Source organism: Bombina bombina, chromosome 9, assembly GCF_027579735.1.
Source record: "Bombina bombina isolate aBomBom1 chromosome 9, aBomBom1.pri, whole genome shotgun sequence".
Taxonomy (NCBI): Eukaryota; Metazoa; Chordata; class Amphibia; order Anura; family Bombinatoridae; genus Bombina; species Bombina bombina.
The window spans coordinates 290,602,017-290,614,541 of NC_069507.1; the positions used below are offsets into that span (position 1 = coordinate 290,602,017).

At 42.9% G+C, this 12,525-nt stretch overlaps 1 protein-coding gene across 1 annotated transcript in view; it reads left to right on the top strand.

Annotated features, from left to right (window-relative positions):
- NCAPD2 (non-SMC condensin I complex subunit D2) overlaps window positions 1-12,525 on the top strand; it is a 185,691-nt gene that overhangs the window by 17,337 nt on the left and 155,829 nt on the right. The gene's annotated exons all lie outside the window — the stretch shown is intronic.

Genomic DNA, 12,525 nt, shown 5'->3' on the forward strand with positions numbered 1-12,525 from the left:
CGGCTGTAATGGATAACTCCATAGCAAATCTTTTATCCAAAATGCCTACTTATCAGAGAAAGCGCGATTGCTCTGTTTTAAACACTGAAGAGCAAGAGGACGCTGATGATAACTGTTCTGACATACCCTCACACCAATCTCAAGGGGCCATGAGGGAGGTTTTGTCTGATGGAGAAATTTCAGATTCAGGAAAAATTTCTCATCAAGCTGAACCTGATGTTGTGACATTTAAATTTAAATTAGAACATCTCCGCGCACTGCTTAAGGAGGTGTTATCTACTCTGGATGATTGTGACAATTTGGTCATTCCAGAGAAATTATGTAAGATGGACAAGTTCCTAGAGGTTCCGGTGCCCCCCGACGCTTTTCCTATACCCAAGCGGGTGGCGGACATAGTAAATAAAGAGTGGGAAAGTCCCGGCATACCTTTTGTTCCCCCCCCTATATTTAAGAAATAATTTCCTATAGTCGACCCCAGAAAGGACTTATGGCAGACAGTCCCCAAGGTCGAGGGGGCGGTTTCTACTCTAAACAAACGCACTACTATTCCTATCGAAGATAGTTGTGCTTTCAAAGATCCTATGGATAAGAAATTAGAGGGTTTGCTTAAAAAGATTTTTGTACAGCAAGGTTACCTTCTACAACCAATTTCATGCATTGTTCCTGTCACTACGGCAGCGTGTTTCTGGTTCGAGGAACTAGAAAAATCGCTCAGTAAAGAATCTTCGTATGAGGAGGTTATGGACAGAGTTCAAGCACTTAAATTGGCTAACTCTTTTGTTTTAGATGCCGCTTTGCAATTAGCTAGATTAGCGGCGAAAAATTCAGGGTTTGCTGTCGTGGCGCGCAGAGTGCTTTGGCTAAAGTCTTGGTCAGCGGATGTGTCTTCCAAGACAAAATTGCTTAACATTCCTTTCAAAGGTAAAACATTATTTGGACCTGATTTGAAAGAGATTATTTCAGACATCACTGGGGGAAAGGGCCACGCCCTCCCACAGGATAGGTCTTTTAAGGCTAATAATAAGCCTAATTTTCGTCCCTTTCGCAGAAACGGACCAGTCTCTAATTCTGTATCCTCTAAGCAAGAGGGTAATACTTCACAACCCAAACCAGCCTGGAAACCAATGCAAGGCTGGAACAAGGGTAAGCAGGCCAAGAAGCCTACCACTGCTACCAAAACAGCATGAAGGGATAGCCCCCGATCCGGGACCGGATCTAGTGGGGGGCAGACTTTCTCTCTTTGCTCAGGCTTGGGCAAGAGATGTTCAGGATCCTTGGGCGCTAGAAATAGTTTCTCAAGGTTATCTCCTGGAATTCAAGGAACTACCCCGAAGGGGAAGGTTCCACAGGTCTCAATTATCTTCAAACCAAATAAAGAGACAGGCATTCTTACATTGTGTAGAAGACCTGTTAAAGATGGGAGTGATACATCCAGTTCCAATAAGAGAACAAGGAATGGGATTTTATTCCAATCTGTTCATAGTTCCCAAAAAAGAGGGAACATTCAGACCAATTTTGGATCTAAAGATCCTAAACAAATTTCTCAGGGTACCATCGTTCAAAATGGAAACTATTCGAATGATCCTACCTACTATCCAGGAAAATCAATTTATGACTACCGTGGATTTAAAGGATGCGTACCTACATATTCCTATCCACAAGGAACATCATCAGTTCCTAAGGTTCGCTTTTCTTGACAAGCATTACCAGTTTGTGGCACTTCCATTTGGATTAGCCACTGCTCCAAGGATTTTCACAAAGGTACTAGGTTCCCTTCTAGCGGTTCTAAGACCAAGGGGCATTGCAGTAGTACCTTACTTGGACGACATCCTGATTCAAGCGTCGTCCCTGTCAAAAGCAAAGGCTCATACGGACATCGTCCTAGCCTTTCTCAGATCTCACGGATGGAAGGTGAACAAAGAAAAAAGTTCTCTGTCCCCGTCAACAAGAGTTCCCTTCTTGGGAACAATAATAGATTCCTTAGAAATGAGGATTTTTCTGACAGAGGTCAGAAAATCAAAACTTCTAAGCTCTTGTCAAGTACTTCATTCTGTTCCTCGTCCTTCCATAGCGCAGTGCATGGAAGTAATAGGATTGATGGTTGCAACAATGGACATAGTTCCTTTTGCACGAATTCATCTAAGACCATTACAACTGTGCATGCTCAGACAGTGGAATGGGGATTATACAGACTTGTCTCCGACGATTCAAGTAGATCAAAAGACCAGAGATTCACTCCGTTGGTGGCTGACCCTGGACAATCTGTCACAGGGAATGAGCTTCCGCAGACCAGAGTGGGTCATTGTCACGACCGACGCCAGCCTAGTGGGCTGGGGCGCGGTCTGGGAATCCCTGAAAGCTCAGGGTCTATGGTCTCGGGAAGAGTCTCTTCTCCCGATAAACATTCTGGAACTGAGAGCGATATTCAATGCTCTCAGAGCTTGGCCTCATAGCAAAGGCCAAATTCATAAGGTTTCAGTCAGACAACATGACGACCGTTGCATATATCAATCATCAGGGGGGAACAAGGACTTCCCTGGCGATGAAAGAAGTGACCAAGATAATTCAATGGGCGGAGGATCACTCCTGCCACTTGTCTGCGATCCACATCCCAGGAGTGGAAAATTGGGAAGCGGATTTTCTGAGTCGTCAGACATTCCATCCGGGGGAGTGGGAACTCCATCCGGAAATCTTTGCCCAAATAACTCAATTATGGGGCATTCCAGACATGGATCTGATGGCGTCTCGTCAGAACTTCAAGGTTCCTTGCTACGGGTCCAGATCCAGGGATCCCAAGGCGACCCTAGTAGATGCACTAGTAGCACCTTGGACCTTCAACCTAGCTTATGTATTCCCACCGTTTCCTCTCATCCCCAGGCTGGTAGCCAGGATCAATCAGGAGAGGGCCTCGGTGATCTTGATAGCTCCTGCGTGGCCACGCAGGACTTGGTATGCAGACCTGGTGAATATGTCATCGGCTCCACCATGGAAGCTACCATGAGACAGGACCTTCTTGTTCAGGGTCCATTCGAACATCCGAATCTGGTTTCCCTCCAACTGACGGCTTGGAGATTGAACGCTTGATTTTATCAAAGCGTGGGTTTTCAGATTCTGTAATGGATACTCTGATTCAGGCTAGAAAGCCTGTAACTAGAAAAATTTACCATAAAATATGGAAAAAATATATCTGTTGGTGTGAATCTAAAGGATTCCCATGGAACAAGATAAAAATTCCTAAGATTCTATCCTTTCTACAAGAAGGTTTGGAGAAAGGATTATCTGCAAGTTCTCTGAAGGGACAGATCTCTGCTTTATCTGTTTTACTTCACAAAAGACTGGCAGCTGTGCCAGATGTTCAAGCATTTGTTCAGGCTCTGGTTAGGATCAAGCCTGTTTACAGACCTCTGACTCCTCCCTGGAGTCTAAATCTAGTTCTTTCAGTTCTTCAAGGGGTTCCGTTTGAACCCTTACATTCCGTAGATATTAAGTTATTATCTTGGAAAGTTTTGTTTTTGGTTGCAATTTCTTCTGCTAGAAGAGTTTCAGAGTTATCTGCTCGGCAGTGTTCTCCGCCCTATCTGGTGTTCCATGCAGATAAGGTGGTTTTGCGTACTAAGCCTGGTTTTCTTCCGAAAGTTGTTTCCAACAAAAATATTAACCAGGAGATAGTTGTACCTTCTTTGTGTCCGAATCCAGTTTCAAAGAAGGAACGTTTGTTACACAATTTGGACGTAGTCCGTGCTCTAAAATTCTATTTAGAGGCTACTAAAGATTTCAGACAAACATCGTCCTTGTTTGTTGTTTATTCTGGTAAAAGGAGAGGTCAAAAAGCAACTTCTACCTCTCTTTCCTTTTGGCTTAAAAGCATTATCCGATTGGCTTATGAGACTGCCGGACGGCAGCCTCCTGAAAGAATCACAGCTCACTCCACTAGGGCTGTGGCTTCCACATGGGCCTTCAAGAACGAGGCTTCTGTTGACCAGATATGTAAGGCAGCGACTTGGTCTTCACTGCACACTTTTGCCAAATTTTACAAATTTGATACTTTTGCTTCTTCGGAGGCTATTTTTGGGAGAAAGGTTTTGCAAGCCGTTGTGCCTTCCATTTAGGTGACCTGATTTGCTCCCTCCCTTCATCCGTGTCCTAAAGCTTTGGTATTGGTTCCCACAAGTAAGGATGACGCCGTGGACCGGACACACCAATGTTGGAGAAAACAGAATTTATGCTTACCTGATAAATTACTTTCTCCAACGGTGTGTCCGGTCCACGGCCCGCCCTGGTTTTTTAATCAGGTCTGATGAATTATTTTCTCTAACTACAGTCACCACGGTATCATATGGTTTCTCCTATATATATTTCCTCCTGTCCGTCGGTCGAATGACTGGGGTGGGCGGAGCCTAGGAGGGATCATGTGACCAGCTTTGCTGGGACTCTTTGCCATTTCCTGTTGGGGAAGAGAATATCCCACAAGTAAGGATGACGCCGTGGACCGGACACACCGTTGGAGAAAGTAATTTATCAGGTAAGCATAAATTCGGTTTTTTTCACTGTTTTTCAAATTCTGACAATTTGTTTCTCTTAAAGGCACAGTACCGTTTTTTTATATTTGCTTGTTAACTTGATTTAAAGTGTTTTCCAAGCTTGCTGGTCTCATTGCTAGTCTGTGTAAACATGTCTGACATAGAGGAAACTCCTTGTTCATTATGTTTAAAAGCCATGGTGGAACCCCCTCTTAGAATGTGTACCAAATGTACTGATTTCACTAAAGCAATATTCTGTCTTTAAAAAATTTATCACCAGAGGAATCTGACGAGGGGGAAGTTATGCCGACTAACTCTCCCCACGTGTCAGATCCTTTGACTCCCGCTCAAGGGACTCACGCTCAAATGGCGCCAAGTACATCTAGGGCGCCCATAGAGATTACTTTACAAGACATGGGGGCAGTCATGGATAATACACTCAGCGGTATTAGCCAGACTTCCTGAATTCAGAGGTAAGAGAGATAGCTCTGGGGTTAGGCGAAATGCAGAGCATACTGACGCTTTAAGAACCATGTCTGATACTGCCTCACAATATGCAGAAGCTGAGGAAGGAGAGCTTCAGTCTGTGGGTGATGTTTCTGACTCAGGTAGGATACCTGATTCTGATATTTCTACATTTAAATTTAAGCTTGAACACCTCCGCGTGCTGCTCAAAGAGGTTTTAGCTGCTCTGAATGACTGTGATACAATTGCAGTGCCAGAGAAATTGTGTAGACTGGATAAATACTATGCAGTGCCGGTGTGTACTGATGGTTTTTCCAATACCTAAAAGGTTTACAGAAATTATTACTAAGGAATGGGATAGACCAGGTGTGCCGTTCTCTCCCCCTCCTATTTTTAGAAAAATGTTTCCAATAGACGCCACCACACGGGACTTATGGGAGGGAGCAGTTTCTACTCTAGCAAAGCGTACTACTATCCCTGTCGAGGACAGTTGTGCTTTCTTAGATCCAATAGATAAAAAATTAGAGGGTTACCTTAAGAAAATGTTTATTCAACAAGGTTTTATCCTACAGCCCCTTGCATGCATTGCTCCTGTCACTGCTGCTGCGGCGTTCTGGTTTGAGTCTCTGGAAGAGGCTTTACAGGTAGCGACTCCATTGGATGACATACTTGGCAAGCTTAGGGCACTTAAGTTAGCCAATTCTTTAGTTTCTAATGCCATTGTTCATTTGACTAAACTAACGGCTAAGAATTCTGGTTTTGCTATACAGGCGCGCAGGGCGCTATGGCTTAAATCATGGTCAGCTGACGTGACTTCAAAATCTAAGCTACTTAACATTCCCTTCAAGGGGCAGACCCTATTCGGGCCTGGTTTGAAGGAGATTATTGCTGATATCACTGGAGGAAAAGGTCATGCCCTTCCTCAGGACAGGTCCAAATCAAGGGCCAAACAGTCTAATTTTCTTGCCTTTCGAAACTTCAAGGCAGGTGCGGCTTCAACTTCCTCTAATGCAAAACAAGAGGGAACTTTTGCTCAGTCCAAGACAGTCTGGAGACCAAACCAGACCTGGAACAAATGTAAGCAGGCCAAAAAGCCTGCTGCTGCCTCTAAGACAGCATGAAGGATCGGCCCCCTATCCGGTAAGCGGATCTAGTAGGGGGCAGACTTTCACTCTTTGCCCAGGCGTGGGCAAGAGATGTCCAGGATCCCTGGGCGCTGGAAATTATATCCCAGGGATATCTTCTGGATTTCAAAGCTTCCCCCCCCCCCCCCCAAAAGGGAGATTTCACCTTTCACAATTATCTGCAAACCAGATAAAGAGAGAGGCATTCTTACACTGTGTACGAGACCTCCTAGTTATGGGAGTGATCCATCCAGTTCCAAAGGAGGGACAGGGATTTTACTCAAATCTGTTTGTGGTTCCCAAAAAAGAGGGAACCTTCAGACCAATTTTGGATCTAAAGATCTTAAACAAATTCCTCAGGGTTCCATCATTCAAGATGGAAACTATTCGTACCATCCTACCTATGATCCAGGAGGGTCAATATATGACTACAGTGGATTTAAAGGATGCTTACCTTCACATTCCGATACACAAAGATCATCATCGGTTTCTCAGGTTTGCCTTTCTAGACAGGCATTACCAGTTTGTAGCCCTTCCCTTTGGATTAGCTACAGCCCCAAGAATCTTTACGAAGGTTCTGGGGTCCCTTCTGGCGGTCCTAAGACCGCGGGGCATATCAGTGGCCCCTTATTTAGACGACATCCTGATACAGGCGTCAAACTTCCAAATTGCCAAGTCTCATACGGATGTAGTACTGGCATTTCTGAGATCGCATGGGTGGAAAGTGAACGAGGAAAAGAGTTCTCTATCCCCACTCACAAGAGTTTCCTTCCTAGGGACTCAGGTAAATTTTCATTTCTACAGAATCTATCAGACGGAGTCCAGGTTATCAAAGCTTCTAAATTCCTGCTGTGTTCTTCATTCCATTCCGCGCCCTTCGGTGGCTCAGTGCATGGAAGTAATCGGCTTAATGGTAGCGGCAATGGACATAGTGCCGTTTGCACGACTACATCTCAGACCGCTACAACTATGCATGCTCAGTCAGTGGAATGGGGATTACACAGATTTGTCCCCTCTACTAAATCTGGATCAAGAGACCAGGGATTCTCTCCTCTGGTGGCTATCTCGGGTCCATCTGTCCAAAGGTATGACCTTTCGCAGGCCAGATTGGACATTTGTAACAACAGATGCCAGCCTTTTGGGTTGGGGTGCAGTCTGGAACACCCTGAAAGGCTAAGGGATCCTTGGCCTCAGGAGGAGAAACTCCTTCGAATAAATATTCTGGAACTGAGAGCGATTTTCAATGCTCTTCAGGCTTGGCCTGAGTTAGCAACTCTGAGGTACATTAGATTTCAGTCGGACAACATCACGACTGTGGCTTACATCAACCATCAAGGGGGAACAAGAAGTTCCCTAGCGATGTTAGAAGTCTCAAAGATAATTCGCTGGGCAGAGATTCACTCTTGCCACCTATCAGCTATCCATATCCCAGGTGTAGAGAACTGGGAGGCGGATTTTCTAAGTCGTCAGACTTTTCTTCCGGGAGAGTGGGAACTCCATCCGGAGGTGTTTGCCCAATTGATTCATCGTTGGGGAAAACCAGAACTGGATCTCATGGCGTCTCACCAGAACGCCAAGCTTCCTTGTTACGGATCCAGGTCCAGGGATCCCAAGGCGACACTGATAGATGCTCTAGCAGCGCCCTGGTCTTTCAACCTGGCTTATGTGTTTCCACCGTTTCCTCTGCTCCCTCGACTGATTGCCAAGGTCAAGCAGGAGAGAGCATCGGTGATTTTGATAGCGCCTGCGTGGCCACGCAGGACCTGGTATGCAGATCTGGTGGACATGTCATCCTTTCCACCATGGACTCTGCCTCTGAGACAGGACCTTTTACGTCAGGGTCCTTTCCTCCATCCAAATCTAATTTCTCTGAGACTGACTGCATGGAGATTGAACGCTTGATTTTATCAAAGCGTGGCTTCTCTGAGTCAGTCATTGATACCTTTTAATACAGGCACGAAAGCCTGTTACCAGGAAAATTTACCATAAGATATGGCGTAAATATCTTTATTGGTGTGAATCCAAAGGTTACTCATGGAGTAAGATCAGGATTCCCAGAATATTATCCTTCAAGATGGTTTGGAAAAAGGATTGTCAGCTAGTTCCTTAAAAGGACAGATTTGTCCTTTTGCACAAGCGTCTGGCAGATGTTCCAGACGTTCAGGCATTTTGTCAGGCTTTTGTTAGAATCAAGCCTGTGTTTAAACCTGTTGCTCCCCCATGGAGCTTAAAATTGGTTCTTAAGGTTCTTCAAGGAGTTCTGTTTGAACCTCTTCATTCCATAGATATCAAACTTTTATCTTGGAAAGGTTCTTTTTTTTGGTAGCTATTTCCTCGGCTTGTAGAGTCTCCGAGTTATCTGCTTTTCAATGTGATTCTCCTTATCTGATCTTCCATACGGATAAGGTAGTCCTGCATACCAAACCTGGGTTTTTACCTAAGGTGGTATCTAACAAGAATATCAATCAAGAGATTGTTGTTCCATCCTTGTGTCCTAATCCTTCTTCAAAGAAGGAGCGTCTATTACACAATCTGGACGTGGTTCGTGCTTTAAAGTTTTACTTACAAGCTACTAAAGATTTTCGTCAAACATCTGCTTTGTTTGTTGTCTACTCTGGACAGAGGAGAGGTCAAAAGGCTTCGGCAACCTCTTTTTGGCTAAGAAGCATAATCCGCTTAGCCTATGAGACTGCTGGCCAGCAGCTTCCTGAAAGGATTACAGCTCATTCTACTAGAGCTGTGGCTTCCACATGGGCTTTTAAAAATGAGGCTTCTGTTGAACAGATTTGCAAGGCGGCGACTTGGTCTTTGCTTCATACTTTTTCCAAATTCTACAAATTTGATACTTTTGCTTCTTCGGAGGCTATTTTTGGGAGAAAGGTCTTACAGGCAGTGGTACCTGCCTTGTCCCTCCCTTCATCCGTGTACTTTAGCTTTGGTATTGGTATCCCACAAGTAATGGATGATCCGTGGACTGGATACACCTTACAAGAGAACATAATTTATGCTTACCTGATAAATTTATTTCTCTTGTGGTGTATCCAGTCCACGGCCCGCCCTGTCATTTTAAGGCAGGTAATTTTTTCATTTAAACTACAGTCGCCACTGCACCCTATGGTTTCTCCTTTCTCGGCTTGTTTTTGGTCGAATGACTGACTGGATATGGCAGTTAGGGGAGGAGCTATATAACAGCTCTGCTGTGGGTGTCCTCTTGCAATTTCCTGTTGGGAATGAGAATATCCCACAAGTAATGGATGATCCGTGGATTGGATACACCACAAGAGAAATACATTTATCAGGTAAGCATAAATTGTGTTGTGAGGCTTCCTCTTGGCTGTTGGTTTATGGTCTGTGCTGGTGGCTAAACCTTATGTGAGGCTTCCTCTTGGCTGTGGGTATATGGTCTGTGCTGGTGGCTAAACTGTATGGGAGGCTTCCTCTTGGCTGTGGGTATATGGTCTGCCACAGGAGTTTTTATCTTACACAGAGTTGTAGGACAGATTACCAAGCTCAAATGTGGATACCAATCTTTTTGTTTAGCAGTTTATTCATTAGTATGACGTGGCCCTCTTATGTCTGGCTACTGATTCTGCTTGGGCCCTGTGTTACATTGCAGCTCTGCAGTTAGGGTGGGGAATCTATTTTTTTTTTTTTTTTTTTACGGAAATCTGGAGTGCTGACCAATCGTGAATGCTACCAGAGTTGCACGTGCCATAAGCTTACACCCAGAGTTAGACTTTATATAATTCAGATGGGTGTTACTTGACCTGCATATGAGGAAAAAACAAATTAAGATACAACACTCCAAGGATTACTCAATCTGTGCTGAACCCTTAAAAGGTAAACAGTCCCCCAGTCATGTTAACTTTAAAAAAACAAAACAGTATAGAACAAAATAAGGGGAGTGCTAAACTAAAACAGATGTAAGTTAAATGTGATGTGTAATAAAAAAAGTAACAAAATTAAGTGAGTAAGAAAGGGGATTTATGTATGTTACAATGTAATGGTTAATACTGAAAATACAAATCTAAAAAAAAAAAAAAAAATACTAAACGATGCTGGCATCAAAATGAACAACCAATGAATAAGTAGTTCTTATAAAACCAACTGTTTAATAGTTAATGCCTAAATAATGGTATCTATAGGAGTAATGGTCTTATACATAGACTATACGTATCATTACAAACCATCACATATGCATAGAAAACATGAAATCACAATAATGCAAGAAGCATATACAGGCACATATGAGCAAAGATCAGAGCTCAAAAACAGGAAGGAATGTCCCAGAGTATCTGTAAAATAAACCATTCCTTTGTGGTATTTAGAACTGGTTTGTCATACCTTTTTTATGAATACATATTCTGTCTGACTTATCCGTGCGTTGTGGTACGAGTTGTTTGGTTGCGGTTGTGTGGTCATGTGGTCCGCTGTGAGCCAATCAGGAAGCAGCTTTACCGGGCTAGAGCCAATCAATTAGAGGTTTAGCCAGGCTGTGTTTTTGAAAGATATCGTAACTCAAGATAGCAGCTATCTGTTTGAATAGTGATGAGGACACTTCATTAAGATAGGTTCTAGTCCAGGAATTACGCATATTTTATATACTCATGGGATCCCAGGAGTATCATGCACCTGTTTAGAACCGTATTGGAAAAGGGTATTAGGGTTGCTGATAATGGGGTAGGGATTATGCATATGAAGTACTCGTTTGCACGAAGTGACTAATGCACCTGTCCTACCAATACCCTTGGTGAAAACGTAATATATTGTGGGGAGAGCAGTTCTAAGAGTTTCAGCCTGTATCAAGATGCTCACTCGTTTTACACTCCCCACCGTATATTACATGTTTTAGATAGATATACATGTATATTATCTATCTATCCTCACATTTAACTTGCATAGTGGTGTTGTGTTTTTTTTTTTTTGTATAGGAGATCTTTGCTTTATTTTAGCATCTCCCCCCCCCCCCTATTTTTGTTCACCTGCATATGGTCAACTTGTCCCTCAATAAATCAGTGTGAATAACAAGTAGTGTAGTAAATTATGCAGGGAAAAAGCCCCCGACTACTCTAGAAATCAGCCCCTAACAGACCCCTCTGATCTTATACATGTGGGACATGTCACTTCCCATCAGTGATGTGGCAGCAATCGGCTATATTGTCCCTGAGAGAGTGCACAAACATGCTCATGCTGTTATTGTCATTGATAATTGTCTTCTGTGCAGTTTGTCACTCTCGGGCTGGTTTAGACCCCTATTAAAGGGGCAGTATACACCAATTTTCATATAACTAGGTCTAATAGACGCTACTATAAAGAATATGCACAGATACTGATAAATACAGTATAAAACTAGGGATGCACCGAAATTTCGGCCGCAGAAAGTTTTGGCCGGAAATGGCATTTTTGGCTATTTCGGTTTTCGTTTTTTTAGCCTGTTATTTTCGGTAAAATTATTGTGTAGCATGTTTCAAATTTGATGCTAGCCTAGAGCTGCTGTTTAAGTTTATTACTTGACTTACTGTTCTGCATATAATGAGTTTTCTAGGATTATACTTTATTTGGATAATTAGTAAAAAAAAAAACTGTTAAATATGATTCTGTTACATAAAACTAAATAAAGAATAATACAGTATATTGATATTTATAATTGTTTTAAGTAGGGATGCACCAAAATTTTGGTCGCAGAAACATTTTGGCCGAAAATGGCATTGTTTGCCTGTTTTTTTTTTTTTTTTTTTTTTTTTTTTTTTCTTGGTAAAATTATTGTGTAGCATATTAATGTTTTAAGATATTTTTGTCCAATTTTAGTGTGTTACTTTCAATAAAAGTGTGGGCTTTTTTTATTGGCTCTAATTATGCAAAAAAAAACAAAAAAAAAATAATTTGAAAAAATACATTTTCTGTATCAGTTTCGGTTTTCGGCCAAGTGCATCCCCGATTTTCGGATTCGGTTTCGGTCCAGAATTTCCATTTCGGTGCATCACTATATAAAACCTTTTAAGAAATAAGCCGGTGAGGTAGCTCAGTTGGTAAATGCCCTGACTACAAAAAAGCCTGCTTAAAAGATCCAAGGTCACGGGTTCAAATCCCGGCAGGGCCGACTCAGCCCTTCATCCTTCCGAGGTCGATAAAATGAGTACCATTAAATTGGGTAATAACTATTACTATTCAGCTGCCGATTTGGTTAATTCCGAGAGCGAGCGCTGAAAAAGTGCTTTGAGTCCCACTGGGAGAAAGGCGCTATATAAATACTAGTTATTATTATTATTAAGAAATGACTTGGAAGCTCCCAGTTTAGCTCTGTTGATGAGGTTAGGCTGGAACACCCAGTGAAATGGGCTGAGAAAGCATGAGGGGCAGACACTATGCCCCCCCTCCCCTGCATATGAAAAGACACATTACACAACCACGGATAA